The sequence below is a fragment of the Euprymna scolopes genome, chromosome 35 (assembly GCF_053919585.1).
Source record: "Euprymna scolopes isolate OS-2025 chromosome 35, ASM5391958v1, whole genome shotgun sequence".
Classification (NCBI taxonomy): domain Eukaryota; kingdom Metazoa; phylum Mollusca; class Cephalopoda; order Sepiida; family Sepiolidae; genus Euprymna; species Euprymna scolopes.
The window spans coordinates 87,015,068-87,031,957 of NC_136516.1; positions in this window are offsets into that span (position 1 = coordinate 87,015,068).

Sequence of the window (16,890 nt, forward strand, 5' to 3'; positions counted from 1 at the left end):
AATTTGAATATATTATTTATTGATCTTTTCTCTTCAATGATACATAAAACTGAGTAAATTAATTATTTACTTTTTAATAGACACTTGAAAATGGGGGGGGCGTGAATTAAAAAAAAAACGTTTGTCTAAAATATTGTATTCAGTTTATTGGAAACAGCATAAAATTTCACATTGACCCTGAAAATATCGTAAAAATAGAATCAATAGAAAAATTTTGATAGGTTAAAAATTGAAAATACTGAACTCGTAATATTCAATTAATTTCATTACTGTTTTTTAAAAAATAAATATTTCTATTACTTTTTATACTACTTTAATAGTTTATTTTGGAAGTATATTCCATAAAGAAAATAAACAATCCACTTTAAAAACAGAAATTACGAGTTTTTTATATTTTATTTGCAGTTTCGTGTTAGGGGTGTCAAAAATTCCGTCAAAAATTCCTACAAAAATTCTGATACTGCTTACGCGTGCAAAACAAACCCACATGTTGCATTGCAACATGTGGGTTTGTTTTGCAACCTTGTTGCATTAAATAAAGACACTAAAATATTATCCAGTTAGGTAGAAAAGTAACTTATCTTGCCTTTGATAACATTTATTTGCTATATTTTTGTTTTTAGACCACTTTTTTTTTAATCTATGTGTACAGACAGTAATAATACAAACGTAGTAACTTACTTCATCGCCGAAACATTTTCGGCGATAAAGTGTAGAAATTACTTGAAAAATTAATGTTTTTTTACTCAAATAAAGTTTAAAAAGTCAAAATAAAATTTAAATACAACTTTCTCATCAGTTACAGAAAGTAAAAAAATACGTGTAGTAAAAAAATAACTCACCATTATTCCAATAAAATTCTTTAAAGACAAGTAAATAAGTCTGAGGTATGCAAAAACTATATAAATGAAACGAAACACTAAACAGTTGCGTAGTCGTGACAGGAGTCAATATATAATAAATGAAAATACCGATATATATAAAATTTGTAATAATTGCAAAAAGAAACCAGAGACTGAAATTCTTAACACAGAACGTAAACGTGTATTAGCAGCGACAGTGTCCACCAGTTTAAAAGAATGCTTATGGTTTTTCTGTCCGACTTATAAATACCAAAGGGAGATAACTTATCGTCCTTTTTTTTTTTTTTAACTGTTGGCGTGTTTATGCTATTATACATGAAAACTGGGATCTTTTATTTTTGGATTTACACGGATTACAGATTAACGAGCATATGAAATGTAATTTTTTTTTTAATATCTAAAAGAAATACCTGAATTTTTTATTTATTATACTATAAATCTGCATTATACGGTATCGTCTTTTTTTTATATATCGGAAAAAAAAAAAAAAAAAAAAGAGGAAAATAGGAATTAAAATATAAAAATATACACAGACAGAAAAATATTGACTGGAAAATTCTAAACAAAAAATAAGCTTCCACTTAAAAAAAAAAAAAAAAAAAAAAAAAAACGTGGTTATCGAAAAAAGGATTTACATTTTGGACTTTACCGGTAAATTTACAGATAAGTATTCTTTTTGTTTTAAATTTGAGTATTTTATTTATTGATGTTTTATCTTCAATTTGTGATATATAACCGTGTGCACAAAAATTATTAAAATTCTCATACACATTTCAAAATGGGGAGGGGTCAATTTATAAAACAACGTTTGTCTAAAATATTATAGTCAGTTTATCGGAAAGAGCATAAAATTTTAAATTCACCCTGAAAAAACGTAAAAATTGAACCAATAGGAAAATTGATAGATTTTTAAAGTTTAAAAATTGAAAAATATTCATCTCGTAAAAATCAATTGATTTCATTAAGTAACAAAATGGCTACCTGAGCGCACGCACGCACTTTGTAAACACGGTTTTTAAAATGAAAAATAATATTTCTATTATTTTTTAAACAACTTAAATAGTTTATTTTCGAAGTATATTCTATAAAGAAAATAAATAACCCACTTTAGAAAGAGAAATTACGAGTTTTTTTATATTTTATTCTGTTAGGGGTGTCAAAATTTCCCCCCAAATTCTGATACACCTAGATTCAGATCCGATGTATAATTTGGATTTTTTTTTTTTAAATAAACGCGGTTTTCCTATATATTTTTATACTTATTCGCTAGGTAAATGTCTAAACATTCTTGTAAAAATAAACTTTATTCAATTTTATTCTTTAGAAAAAATAATTCATGAGTACGCCAAACAGAGTTATCAAAAAAATTAGTTTAGTTTTAGAATTGAAAACATTGACTTCAACTCCATTGTTGGATATTAAAAATAATAAACGCGGTTTTTAATATATAAGTTCATGTTTATTCGCGAGAAAAAAAGTGTAAAAATAAGTTTGGTTTTTTTTTCGAAGTGACTATTCGCAGCCGGCTGCGGCTATTCTAAAATGCTATTCGCAGCCGGCCGGCGGCGAAACCGGAAGTTGTCGAGTCGACGGTATTGATCTAAAAATTATAAAAAAAAACCTTACCAGAAATTTATTGAAAAGAGCATAAAATTTCACATTGAACCTGAAAATTACGTAAAAATTGAACTAATAGAAAAATTTAGATCGATTTTTAAAGTTAAAAAAGTTTAAAAAAAAAAGTGAACTCGTAAAAATCAATGTATTTGTATACGTAAAAAAATGGCTGCTTGTAACATCAGAGAAACGCGCTTAGACATTTTGTAAACATTGTTGTTTTTTTTTTAAAATAATACTTCTATTATGTTTTAAACGACTGTAATAGTTTATTTTGGAAGTATATTTCATAAGGAAAATAAACAACCCACTTTAAAAACAGAAATTACGAGTTTTATATATTTTATTCGCAGTTTTTTGTTGGGGGTGTCAAAAATTCCGCCTAAAATTCTGATACACCTAGCGGGCGGGCAACGAAGCCTGTAAAATGGCGACAGGTAGAGCCAGTCTCCAGGGTTTAATACCATCTAAACGGTAAATTTGCTGTGGGGTTGATTATCAGATTCGTTGTCAGCGACCCGAAAACCTGTGTAAGAAGGCAGGACTAAAGTGATCGGTGTTATGAAAGAATGGTAATATCGCGGTTCAAAAATATCAGTAAATACGCTAATTTTATTAAAAATAAACTTTGCCAAAAAACACAAATTATTTACTAAAAACAAAAATATTTCGCAACTGAGCAAGTGATAAAGCCACGCCCATGCCGTTCTCTGTACCCCAAATTCTCCGCTGTGTTAGTAACGAAAAACTAAAACAAATAATTAAAATGAAAAGACATGTTAAATTCTCCGCTCAAAATAAAAAATGGGAGAGAGAAAAATTAAATTCGCCACTGTGTTGGTAATTAAAAATTAAAACAACTTATTTTTTACTTGTAAACTGGTTTATTAATTGTAGAAAACAAAAATAAACGGGAGAAAAAAGCAGCTCAAAATGAAAGAAATTGTTAAATTCTATTACAAAAGAAAACAAATTATTTTTACAATTCTAGCCAAGAATTTACTTAAGATTTGTCTGACGTCACTTCCGGTCAGCTGATGCGACCGGCTGCGAATAGCATTTTAGAATAGCCGCAGCCGGCTGCGAATATCAACGGCCTTTTTTTTTTTTTCTGTAGAAAGTTGTTTTTATGACTGAATGAAATTTGGTCCGTGGCGTACTTTTTGGCGAGCTGGCGTCCTGGCGTTCCAAAAAATAATCACTGCATAATTGCTCCGTTTTTTTAATGCACCACGGATTTTGAGAGCGAGAAAATAAAGCTGTGTTGTGTACGCATTATAAATGTTTTTCTTCTGTGCCTTATGTTATACATTTAGGCGTCATTTCGAGTTAAAAATTTATTTACTGCACCCATCTGAACTAGAGAAAAATCATGATTTAAATGTGTATCGCCCCAAAATCACATCCGCCCCCCCCCCGCTCGCGCCCCCAATGTACACAGTAAAATCTTCGGCTGCCATTTTGAATTTTCCAATACATCGGTAAACACTGTCAGCTTTTCGAGCTGAATAAACATGTTACATTAAATAAAAACACGAAAAATATGTCCACTTTGGTAGAAAAATACCTTATCTTACCTTTGAAAACATTTTCTTCTATACGAACGTGAGACGGGCCTTAAAGTAAAATAATACCGTCAGCGACCTCGAATACCCCTAGTGGTCGGTCTTTTGTGGCGTAAATTAACATTTACCTCTTTTTTATTAAATTGTTAGGTGAAATTACAGAATAGTTACAAAACACGCTCCCAATGTTAAGAATGGCTTTCAAAATAATACCGTTATTACTTCTACACATTAACATGAGAGAAGAACTATCAAACAAATAGGTGCTAATGCAGAGTGATCCGCGCTATTTTTTAAATCCTATTTCAACGTTTAATTAAAGTTTTATATGTTTTTTTTTTTTTTGTATGCAATTAAAGTACAGAATACGTACAAAACACCCTCCCCATGTTAAGAATGGCTTTTTAAATAATAACGTTATTATTTCAGCACGGACCACTCTCCACATGAGTACCAACAAATAATAACGCAGAAATGGTAATACTCACCACGTGGGTAGCAACTTTAAAAGAACTAGTTACAGGAAGTGTGCCTTTATATACATATACGCCACTTCCGTTGGAGTATGCGCAATAATGTAAGTACGAAACTAAAATTTAATATTATTCTTTATTTTATTTATTTATTCATTTTTTATATTAAGTACGAAACTAATTTGTCTTTTTTTTTTTTTTTTCCTGGCGTTCGTTTTTATTTTACAAGAACATTGACGTTGCTATTTTTTAATAGAATTTTTGTGTTTTTATTACTGTACACATAGATTCGAAAAAGTTGTCAAAAAACAAATATATAACAAATAAATGTTATCAAAGGCAAGATAAGTTACTTTTCTACCAAACTGGATATAATTTTCGTGTTTTTATTCAATGTAACATGTTTATTCAGCTCGAAAAACATACATGTTTACCGATGTATTCGAAAATTCAAAATGGCGTCACACCCTTTTTAATACCATAAGTTTGGAAAAAGGTGTTATAAATAAAAAACTATACAAAATACTATTAAAAATCCACCGAATATATGTCAACCTATGTCACGGTAACATATATTGAGCGAGTTTTTTTTTACAGTATTTTATCCGGTTTTTTATTTATAACATCTTTTCCCACACTTACTGTGTTAATGAGAGAATCAGACGCCATCTTGAATGTTTCAACACATCGGTAAACACTGTATGGTTTTCGAGCTGAATAAACATGTTACATTCAATAAAAACACGAAAAATACATCCAGTTTGGTAGAAAAGTAACTTATCTTGCCTTTGATAACATTTATTTGTTATATATTTGTTTTTTGACAATTTTTTCGAATCTGTGTACAGTAATACAAACCCCCACACAGTAGAGATCCCTAGATGTAAAAGATCTTTCTACTGCAGTAGTTTCTTCCCCAGAATATATATAGATATGGATAGATTTTTTGTGTTTTTATTCAATGTAATATGTTTATTCAGCTTGAAAAACGTACATTGTTTACCGATGTATTGGAAAATTCAAAATGGCACCCGATTCTCTCTTTAACACGGTAAGTTTGGGAAAAGGTGTTATAAATAATAAACTAGACAAAATACTATTAAAAAAACACCGAATATATGTCAAGTTATATCACGGTAACATATATTGAGCGAATTTCTAACAGTATTTTGTCTAGTTTATTATTTATAACACTTTTTCCCGAACTTACCGTGTTAAAGAGAGTGTCGGGCGCCATTTTGAATTTTCCAATACATCGGTAAACACTGTATGCTTTTCGAGCTGAATAAACATGTTAAATTGAATAAAAACGCAAAAATTATATCCAGTTTGGTAGAAAAGTAAATTATCTTGCCTTTGATAAAATTTATTTGTTATATATTTGTTTTTTGACGATTTTTTCGAATCTATGTGTACAGTAATACAAACCTGCAATGCTTACTTAACTGTAATATCGAATTTAGTAACATATCAAAAAATTACGAAAAACAATGAAATAGAAAATTAATGAAAATAATTTTAGAAATAATTTTCTAAGTTTATACATTATCACGTCTGCTATGTACAACCAGAACAAATCTTTGGCAGAGACATTCTCAAAGCCATCACTAGGTGTGTAAGAATTTTTGGGGAATTTTTAACACCCTTAACACAAAACTGCGAATAAAATATACAAAACTCGTAATTTCTCTTTTTTAAGTGGTTTGTTTAATTTCTTTATGGAATATATTTCCAAAATAAACTATTAAAGTTTTTTGAAAAATAATAGAAATATTATTTTTTATTTTTTAAAAAACTGTTTACAAAGTGCCTGCGCGCGCTCATGTAGCCATTTTTTTCTACGTAATGAAATGAATCGAATTTTAAGAGTTAAATTTTTTTCAATTTTTTCAATTCAAAAATCTATCAAAATTTTTCTATACGTTCAATTTTTACGATATTTGCAGGTTTAATGTGAAATTTTATGCTCTTTCCAATAAACCGAATATAATACTCTAGACAAACGTTTTTTTTTTTAAATTCACCCTCCCATTTTGAAATGTTTATTAAAATGAAAATAATTAATTTTCTCACCTCGGATTAATATTTCACAAATTGAAGATAAAAGATCATTAAATAAAATAATCTAATTTAAAATGACAAAAAAAGAATAGTTTTGTGCAAATTTACCTGTAAATCAAAAGTTTAAAAACTTTTTTTTTAAAAACCACGTTGATTTTTTCTTTTTCTTTTTTTTTTCTTTTTTTTTTGTAAGTGAAACCTTATATTCTATTTATATTGCCAGTAAATATCGGACACCTACAGCAATTTTTTTCTATTTCATGCAATGTTTTTTTTTTTTTTTTTTTAGATTTAAAAAAAAAATTAACTGCATAAAGAAGAAATAAAATATATTGAATCAAAAACTCATGTACTTCTTTAAGAGAATAAAAAAATGGAAAATTGGTCGAGTGGTTTGTTTTTAAACGACAAAACTGATGAGTGAAATGTGATCATTTTTCATGTACGGTGACCTATGTTTTTTTCATGCACAATTCACGGCTCATGCGTAGGTGTTGTTTTCGAAATAATTAATTATGGCCGTTTTAGGCATCCATATTTGACAAACAGAAGAAAGACAGGAAACACTCCTTTGCTAACAGTGGATAATCGTTTACAAAAAACGCGGTCTTTTTGGATGCTTGCTTAAAAAATTATTTTATTTCAAAAATACCTGGAATATAAATTATAAATATGAACAAATTCTTATAAATGAAGAATGGAAGCACCCATTGAGTAGTATTTTTTATAGGTAAGTGATTTTTTGCATTTATATATATTTATTAGATTTGGATTAAGTTAAAATTCGTTGAATTTTGTTAAATCTTTTTTAAAGAAAACCGATTTAAAAAAAAAGATATTGTATATTTTTCGATTAAATCTTTAAAACCTTTTTAAAATTTGGTCTTTGCTCCTTTTATTGAAAAGAAAATAGTTAGGGTTTGAAATTACATTATTCATGTTGTTATAAGCTTCGAAATATAGTGAGTCTAATTAATCAAATGTTTATCACTCCTTTGTAATGTAATTTGTTTGTCCTGGCACTCCTAAGCAATCACCGTTTTCAATATGCACGCATGCAAAGACACAATGTCATAATTTGTATTTTTTTGCTTCCTCACGGAGCAAATTAGGTAACAGGCCGTTTTTAAATGTGGAGAGAGGGAGAGGGGACCAACTCCCTCCGAGAGGGAACTGGATAGTGACAATTGGTATGAAGGATTTCCCCGACATTGACCAAAACTGATTGCTGTAAGACTAATGATCTAATATGTGGGGTTGCCCCCACATTAGTGTTCGGACAATTCCAATATTTTTCCCGATTCCGATACAATTACCAATTCCGTATGAAATTCCTGATTCCGATTCTTTATAAATTTTGTCGGGATTATTTCACCAACAAGAAGAGAGGGGGGGTAAGAAAAGGAAGTAAGGGCTTGCAACGAAATGGTGACGTTGCTTACAAGCAGTCTTTTCTTTCCTTGTAAAGGTAACAATTAACTGGTAACGTTTGCCGAATAGCAGTAACGCGGTAATCAGTCTAAGAGACGCCAACCGACTAGCAAGCTAGGTTTTATTTAGTTTTTCGTCCCCGGCCTTGGCATTATCTACTGCCAAGGCCTGATTTGGGGTACGAAGAAACTTAGGCATTAAGGCCAGTAAGGGGAAGTGGGGAAAAAAGGGGTCTTTTCTAGTCCTTAGCTAGACTTGCGTCAGATAGCAAGTACTTTATTATAAAACCTACTCTAGAGTTTCTATCACGCACTGTTCTGCCTAACATTCTTACCAGGACCTACTTAAAATAACAGCTCCCCAGCTTATGGGATGGCAGGCGACATTCACGCTGTGATAAAAAGAAAAAACATAAAAAACATATAACATTATGTACAAATAACTAAAAGGGAAAAATATATACAAACTAAAGGGTATTTTTTTTTTTTCTCTTTTTTTCTTTTTTTTTTTATATAATGGGGGCGAGATGATGGGGAGGGGGGCAAACTAGAATACACCCAAAAAGAAAGAAAAAGAAAACAAATTAACAAAATGCCTATGGGGGTGGGTTAGTAAGGGGACCCTCCCTACCTATTTGCTGGTCTGTCGTGTAAAACGCCCACTGTCTTCCGGTGCTCTTCCCCCCGAGGGGAAAAGAGGTGAAAGCAAGCAGGTCGTTCCCTAGAGGGGAGTGGAGGACCTAGGGAATTGTATGAAAAATAAATTAGGACTGGGGACAACAGGGATGGATGGCGTCTTCCAAGATAAAGTACGTGATGGGCAAAAATCGGCCTGGGACAAGATAAAACAAGTGGACTTTTGGGCATCTTTGGAAGCTCTCCTAGTGCCAATCTATCAAAAATAAAGAGCTATGGGGACAGGATCAACACGCATACTACCCTAGTCTAGGCCCTACAAAAAGCACAAGCTATCCACTCTTGGTGGTTACACGCCTATCTAACCTAAAACCTACCCAACTTATAAGGTAAACCTTATATTACTTGTCTTGATGGGGCTGGGTTCCGAGAAAAAGAAACCTCAGCACCCTAGGACCAATACCACTAGGGTGGAAACACGAACTGAAATCTAGCGCCTCGTCGGATGCACAAACTAGTGTTGTGCACCCATTTCCTATCAAAGTCCATGCGGTGCAATCTTTTCCAATCACATCTGATTTTCGTTTTAAGTTGATGCTTAAAACGAACGACCAGATCGTGATCAGAAACAGATTGCTCCCCATGGACAATGTCCAGACGTGAAACCCACGTCACTAACCTAGCCACCGCTAGGATCGCTAGAAACACCACCCGTTTCTCCCTGTCAAACGGCGGATCCACATTGTCGACCATGTACGCTAAATCAAGTGGCACCGACTGCTCGGGGTCGATGCGAGCCGTTACCCCTTCGACATACTCCCAGAGACTCCGCACCCCGCTGCAAAGAAAGAACACGTGTTCTCTCGTCTCCTCCTCATCTTCATCATTGCAGCGTGGGTACGGGGGATAATAGTAATTACTGTCCCTAGAATCCCTGGCTAGTTTGCCAAAGAGTGGCAGCGCGTCTCGGACTAGCCTCCACGTAATTGAAAACTCCGAATTATTTAAATGGCTACTGGCAGGCGCCCAACTCCACAGCGAGAGAACTTCCCCCCTCGACAGATGCAGCCGCTCCACCAGCGGGTCTTTTGCAGTCCCCACCACTAAATCCCTATATAGCCTCCACCTAGGCCGTGCAAGGTCACTGCACCCCGGCAATGCCCTAAGGGCGGCTCGGCATTCGGTCAGGAAACACCTTTCCCCCGCCGGTCTTCTGCGACCTTCAGCAGCAGGGTCGGATATAAGCCGTGGGAAAGCTTGCTCCACGACTGGTACCCAGGGCGTTTCCTCTAACAGTGTCCGACTCAGGAATGCCAATCTTTCTGCGTGCTTGTGACTTTGCAGATCAGGCATCCCTAAGCCTCCCTCGCTAAGCTTCTGTGTACAGACCTGTCTGCGGACATACGGCTTTCCTCCCTTCCAAAGAAATTTGAAAAGGAGGCGCTCTAAAGCCTTACAGCGGTCCGCAGGCAGGGGAAGAACAGATAAACGGTAAAGGATCAGCGGAAACACATACGTAGCACATGCCTCCGCGCGACCCTTCAAGGACAATTTCCTCAGAATCCAAGTCCTTACTGACGACTCGACCTTAGTCTGTACTTCCGACCAATTCTTGTCCAGCTGGAGGTCCGGCCCGAACCACACACCGAGGATCTTTACTGGGCCATCTGTCCAGCAGAACGCGCCTGGAAGTGGGTTTACCCCGGTCCAGGCGCTCAACCGCAGGCCAACGGACTTGCTGCGATTGATCACGGCCCCCGTGACAACTTCATACTCAGCGATCGCCTCTATCACCGCTTTAATGTCGGTTTGTCGTGCACCGAACACGGTGACGTCATCGGCGTACGCGGATACCCTGGCAACTTTGCCGCCAAGCAGAGCTATGCCGCGTAGGACTGGTCTCGCCACCTCATCCCTTAATTTGCGAAGGAAGGGCTCCAACGCCAGGACATAAAGCAGAGGCGACAGCGGGCAACCCTGCCGCACCAACCGGGAGACCCCAAAGGACTCCGACAACCTACCATTTACTTGCACCACCACCACGGGATCACGATACAGGGCGGAGATCCACTTGCAGAAGTCCGGACCAAAGCCGGGGGTTTCCACAACAGCCCTCAGGAACCCATGGTCCACCCTGTCGAACGCCTTGGACTGATCTGAATTGATCAGCGCGGCTTCAGTGTCGTCTTCTACCCCCTCTAAGATCGTGCGAATCAAGTGCAGATTGTTCTGAATCGATCGACCCTTCACAGCATAGTTCTGATCCGGTTCGATCAAGTCGCCGATAACAACCTGCAGTCGGTTCGCAAGAACGCGGGACAAAATCTTGAAATCTGCGTTAAGCAGGGTGATGGGTCTATAGTCGTCTAGATTCCCCCCTCCATGTTGGTTCCCCTTCTTCAGAAGCATGACCACTCCTTTGGTTACCTGCCTCGGGATCGAGTCCTGGGCAAACCAGTGGTTAAACACGCCCGTCAGAAGGGGCACAAACATGGGCGACAGCCTCAAGAACAGTTCGTAAGGTAAACCATCGAGCCCCGGATATTTGTTGCGTCCAACCTGCTTCAACGCAGTAATGACCTCACGCTCCATAACCATCCCCTCGCAGCTAGCCGCTCGGGCCGCAGTAAGGCGGGACGAGCCAGCTAAATAGCTGCCAAACTCCTGGCCGCGGAGTCTGGGTAGTTTGGTAAAGCGCTCCTCCAAATGTTGCCGAAACCCATTGCAGATCTCCCGTGTCGACACGAGAGGGCGCCCTCCCCGGTTATTCACCTCCCGAATGTACCCATCCGAGCCGCGTCTTAGGGCGACCCCACGCTCAACAGCGTCAACGTTCACGGCTTCGTTGGAGACTCTTTGTAACCTAGCCCTAACTACTTGACCTTCATAACGCTCGCTAGTCAAGCGCTGAAGGTCCCCCTTAACTAGAGCTAGTTCTAGGGAATCCCCCCCTTCCACCGCCCGGGTCAATCTATCCTCTAAGTGCCTTTGGTCCGAGCCCTAGTTAACGCGAGGCGTTGGCTGTATTGGACACAAAAGCGCCTAAAGGTAGCCTTAAGATTAACCCACCATCTACTCCCGGTAACCGCCCCCACTAACTCCCTCTGAATTAGTGATGTCAGCTGCTCCCGGAAGTCGACCGACTCCAATAAGGAGACGTTCATCTTCCAGTAGCCAGCCAACCTAGGCCTATTTCCTAGTTTTAAACGGGCCAACACGAGTTTGTGGTCAGAATAACCTAACCAGTGGAACGTGGGACAAGATAGGAAATCTATATCGCCCCTTCTAATTAACATCCTGTTCAAGTATGTACTTGGACCGGCGGCCGAGCTAGATTGCCACGTCCACATCTCCCTCCCGGGGTGATCCAGACGGAACCTATCAACCAGATCGCACGAGGACATCAGGTCAGACAGGCTGCTTTCATACCCCCCCGACCCTCTAACCCCCCCCCCGACCTTATCTATGCTGGGGTCCAGGATGGCATTCCAGTCCCCCATTAAAACTACCCGCTCCGGACCCGAAGAGAGAAACACCTCCACCCGCCGAAAAAAGAAACCATCTCGCTGGCGATGTTAGGCGCATAAACTGCCACGATCCGAAACGCGCCGCTTTTAACGACAACATCGACCACGACCAGCCTCCCATGAGCGTCCGCGTGGACAAGCATAACCGTCGCAGACAGAGTGCGACTCACTAGTACAGAAACCCCCCGGCCCCGGAGGCTGCCATATGCTGAGTAAACATCAAAATCGTTCACCAGCACATCGCAGTCCCCGGCCCCAACAAAGTGGGTCTCTTGTAAGGTGGCTACGTCTACCTCAAGGGCCACGAGATCCCTCAGCACGCGAGCAGCCTTGCTTCGGGATCTCATACCCCTCGCATTCAAACTAGCTAGATTCAAGCTCGTTGCCATGCTTCCACTACCTAGTAGTATTCGTCTACTAGGGGTCTAAAGTCCTCGGGAGAGAGGACGTCGAAGGTCTGGCCCAGACTGCCCTTGAGCAGGTCGGGCGTAAGCCGCCCGTTCCTGGCCAGACCCCCCACGTCCAAGGGGAACGTCAGTTTAATCGCCCTATAGAAGGAGGGGTGAACATAAATGGGGACCCGTCCCTCACACTGCTTAGCAATTTTTCCTAGAGATGGGTGCTCCTCATCGATGAGCCTGAAGCCCGGGAAAGTTGTTTTTCCAGCCTCCAGCATCCTCCATAAGGCCTTTGTTCTCCCTCCCCTATTTGGCCGAACGAAGGTGATCAGATTCGGGGCGTCGGCGAAATTGAGGGGGTCTGTTACATCCTTCTTGTTGATGGTAGTTAACTTCTCGAGCTGTCGGAGGTTCTTTTTCTGAGTACCATTCAGGTCTCCGACAGCGAGTTCGGCATCAGAAAGACGCTCCCCAGGCCAAAAAGGATATTTCCTTGTTTTTTCTGTCCTGGAGGGCGCCTTTTCTTCCACAGGCTTCTTTGCCGACGCCGCTTCTTGGTCTTCCGGAGTTGTTCTTTCCGGCTCCGGAGTGTTGAATAGGGGAGGGGTAGGCTGAGCGTCTTCTTGGGTGAGTGATGCTGGAGGCTCAGCTGGTGGGTCCTTTTCCATAGACTCAGGGGAAGTCTCTTCGATATTCTCTTCTGGAGGAAGCTCCTGTGTGACTTCTTGGGGAGGCTCTTTTCTGTCTCTTTTCTCTTTTTTCTTGTTTTCAGAGTATTCTCCTCCCCTTCCAATTCTGAGGAGCTTGTTGGGAGCTTCCTCTTAGCAGTCGCCGCAACTGCCCTCGATGTTGTAGGGGCCACCTCCATCTTCTTGCCCTTCTTTGCGGCGACTGTGCTCCATTCATTCTCCCCCTTCGTCTTCCTCAGCTTCTGTCCTTCTTCCTTGGGCTGGTCTGGTTTTTTAATTGTTGCTGCTGCTTCTTTTGTTGCTGCTGCTTCTTTTCTTGAAGGACAGAAGCGGGCCATGTGTCCGGGCTTCAGGCATTGCCAGCACAGCGGTCTTCTTCCTTCTACGATAACTGCCATGTTCCAGCCCTCACATGTCAGCTGGGCAGGGATCTGGTGAAAGTTCTTCCTATCCACCCTAATATAAATCTTGTAGGTCCCCGTGATGATGTTCCGGGGACCTTTGACCGGGTGCACTCCTTCTACCTGACCGAACTGTGATAATGTCGCACCCAGCAGATCCTCCCCGATAAAGCACGGGACTCCCAACACGGTGACTGTTACTCTTCTTCGGGACAGGTACTCAGGCCGCAGGCGAATGTCTTTCCATGTGAGGTCTCCCTTTGCCCAGCTGATCGCCACCTCCTTTGATGGCAAAAGGAGATCCCACGTGGAATAGTATCTCTTGACCAGATACTGGGCTGAAATCTTCAGTTCTCCGATTGTCTCTATCACCTTCTCCAGGGAAACCCCGGTTAGCCCCTTTCCTCTGGCGTCAAAAGTTATGAAGGACAGCGTTCTTTCCTTTATGTCCTCCATAGTACCGGGCAGGGTCTTGATGGTGTTTACCTCGACGTATTCCCGGTACTTGGTCTCCAGCAGCTCCTTATAATAATTTGGAGTCTTGTTGTTGCCGCTGTCCTTCTTCACCCAGGCTCCTGACATCTGGGGTTCCCCTGGCATGCTGGTCCCCTGGCATGCTGGTCCCAGCTGTCTGCTGTTGTTGTCTTTGTGATGGCGTTATCGGGGAGTCGTCACTAGTGAGGGCTGGCCACTCCGCCGTACTGGCTGGTGTCGTTCCTGATGTTGGTTTTGTTTTACTCGAGGAGCACCCATCTATAACGATCACATCCAGAGATTTGGTTTTTCTTAGTTCTCCGGTATCGGTTTTCTGGGGGCTACTGGCTTCTGACTGGGCTTGTCTGTCGTCGTCCAGGATCCACCATTTCTTGACGGGTTTCCTTGATTTGTGGAAGGCCTTTCCGCCAGGTGCGCCCTGGACGACATTCTTCCACGAATCCAACCGCTCCATTGAACTGATGTCCACCTTGCTGATGCTGGAACTGGGGGTAGCGACCCCCGAAACCGATACCGGAGAGTCACCGGGCGTGACACTCCCCCTTCTTACTGGAGCACCACCGGGCGTGGTGCCCCTTGTTAACGGCACTGGGATATCACCAAAGGTGATATCCCCGGGTTTCGGCACTGGGGTGTCACCGGGTGTGACACCCCCCCTTCTCGGCACTGGGGTGTCACTAGATGTGGCACTCCCCCTTCTCTTCACTACACCAGGGGCGTCCCCCATAGTGTAAGAGGCACCGGCCTGCCTCCTTTTTTGTTGGCCCAGTGCCCTTCACCGACCCGCCGATTCGGAAGCTAGAGGGCCTTCGCCAAATGGCACGTCTGTAACCTCTAGTCCTGCCGGCTGCTTAAGTCGGATCCGGACACTGGACAGACCTGAAAAAAGAAAGAAAGCAAACAGTTAGTAATGCCTTAAGGACCACTCTCCCAAAGAAAGGGGTCGGTCCTTTTAGGCTAGACAAATAAAAAAAAAAACCCTTAAATGGCCAAAAAGATGGCCAAGTGGGCGCCGGCGTAGAGGACTTTTTCAGGTCTAAGCTTAGTAATCTGAAGAACAGATACCACACTTTGGTCTTAGCATCAGTAACCTCGATTCCAGGGAAGTATGACTAGCATTATTGTTAATACACTTGTTCTGTCGGGATTATTTCACCAACAAGAAGAGGGGGAGGGGTAAGAAAAGGCAGTAAGGGCTTGCAACGAAATGGTGACGTTGCTTACAAGCAGTCTTTTCTTTCCTTGTAAAGGTAACAATTAACAGGTAACGTTGCCGAACAACAGTAACGAGGTAATCAGTCTAAGAGACGCCAACTGACTAGCAAGCTTGGTAACTAGGTTCTTAACTAATCACTAACCCGTAGTGAGACAACTGCTTTTATACATACTAACTCTCAGTGGCGAGAATTCCAACGTGATTTCCAACGAGATTAGAATGTCTATTTAACTTAGTAGGAAATAGACACCCAGTTTTTCAGTAACGGCAAAACAGCAGTTCAGTGTCTTTTCTTCCTTCCGACCCACCACCGGTAAGTCAAATCAATTTCAATTCTTACAATTTCTAAATATTTTACTATAAAGTTGTTATTTTGTCCTAATTACTGTAAAAACACATCTTAAATATGCATGTATTTTCTCAAACGTAAAAACACACTTGTGACGCGGTGATCTAGAGATTTTAGTCTTACTGGAAGTTTAAATCAATAAATATTTATTATTTTATTATTACTACAAGCAGTGGAAGTTGTTTTATAAAAACAAAACAAAATAAAATAAAATAGATAATTAAAGAAATCGGTTTTGGTATCGGAAAATAGGCTAAAATTTTCCTGATTCTGATACTCCAAAAAGCTCCGATTTTTTCCGATTCCCAATTCTGATTAATCGTCCCAACACTACCCCACATATAGTCTTTAATGCAACATCTGCCGGAACAGATGGTATTTATTTGCTCCCCCACCGAGCAAATTAGGCACAAGGCCGATTTTTAATGTGAGGAGTTAAGGGAGGGGGAAGGGGAAAAGGGGACCAGCTCCCGAGAGGTGGGAAATGGGAGCTGGTTAAAGGTCAGGCATGTGGGGTCGCCCCCACATCTGGTCTTTGCTAGTCATAGCTAGTCATAGCTTGCAGTATCTGCCGGAACAGATGGTATTTATTTGCTCCCCCACCGAGCAAATTAGGCACAAGGCCGATTTTTAATGTGAGGAGTGAAGGGGAAATGGGGACCAACTCCCCAGGGAGTAGGGGAGCTGGATAGTGACAATTGGTATGAAGGGTTGCCCCTACATTGACCAAGGTCTTATCTGTGGGGTCGCCCCCACATAGGGTCTTTGCTTGCAGTATCTGCCGGAACAGATACTACACTTTGATCTTTGGTAGGGCCATGGAAGAGTTGCTGACATAATGTCATAATTTGTCCATCTGCATACGTGTGATAAAGGAATTATGTTGTATTTTACGCGCAGTGATACAACAAACTGACTGGAATATTCTAGAACGCACATATATAAGGTTTGGCACGCGAAACTCAAACCAGTCCAAGATGCAGTTCTACGAGTAAACACCACTGCTGCCTGTCCATGGCACATACGCCAGACTCCGTCCTTGTGAGACGTTTTAATCACCCAACATGAGTTTGCATGTGTCATGCACTTTAAATTCTTAACATGGAAAGTTACCATATCGAACGAGAATTATTTCTTCTTTTAACAAAGTTATTTCGAACTGCTGTTTTC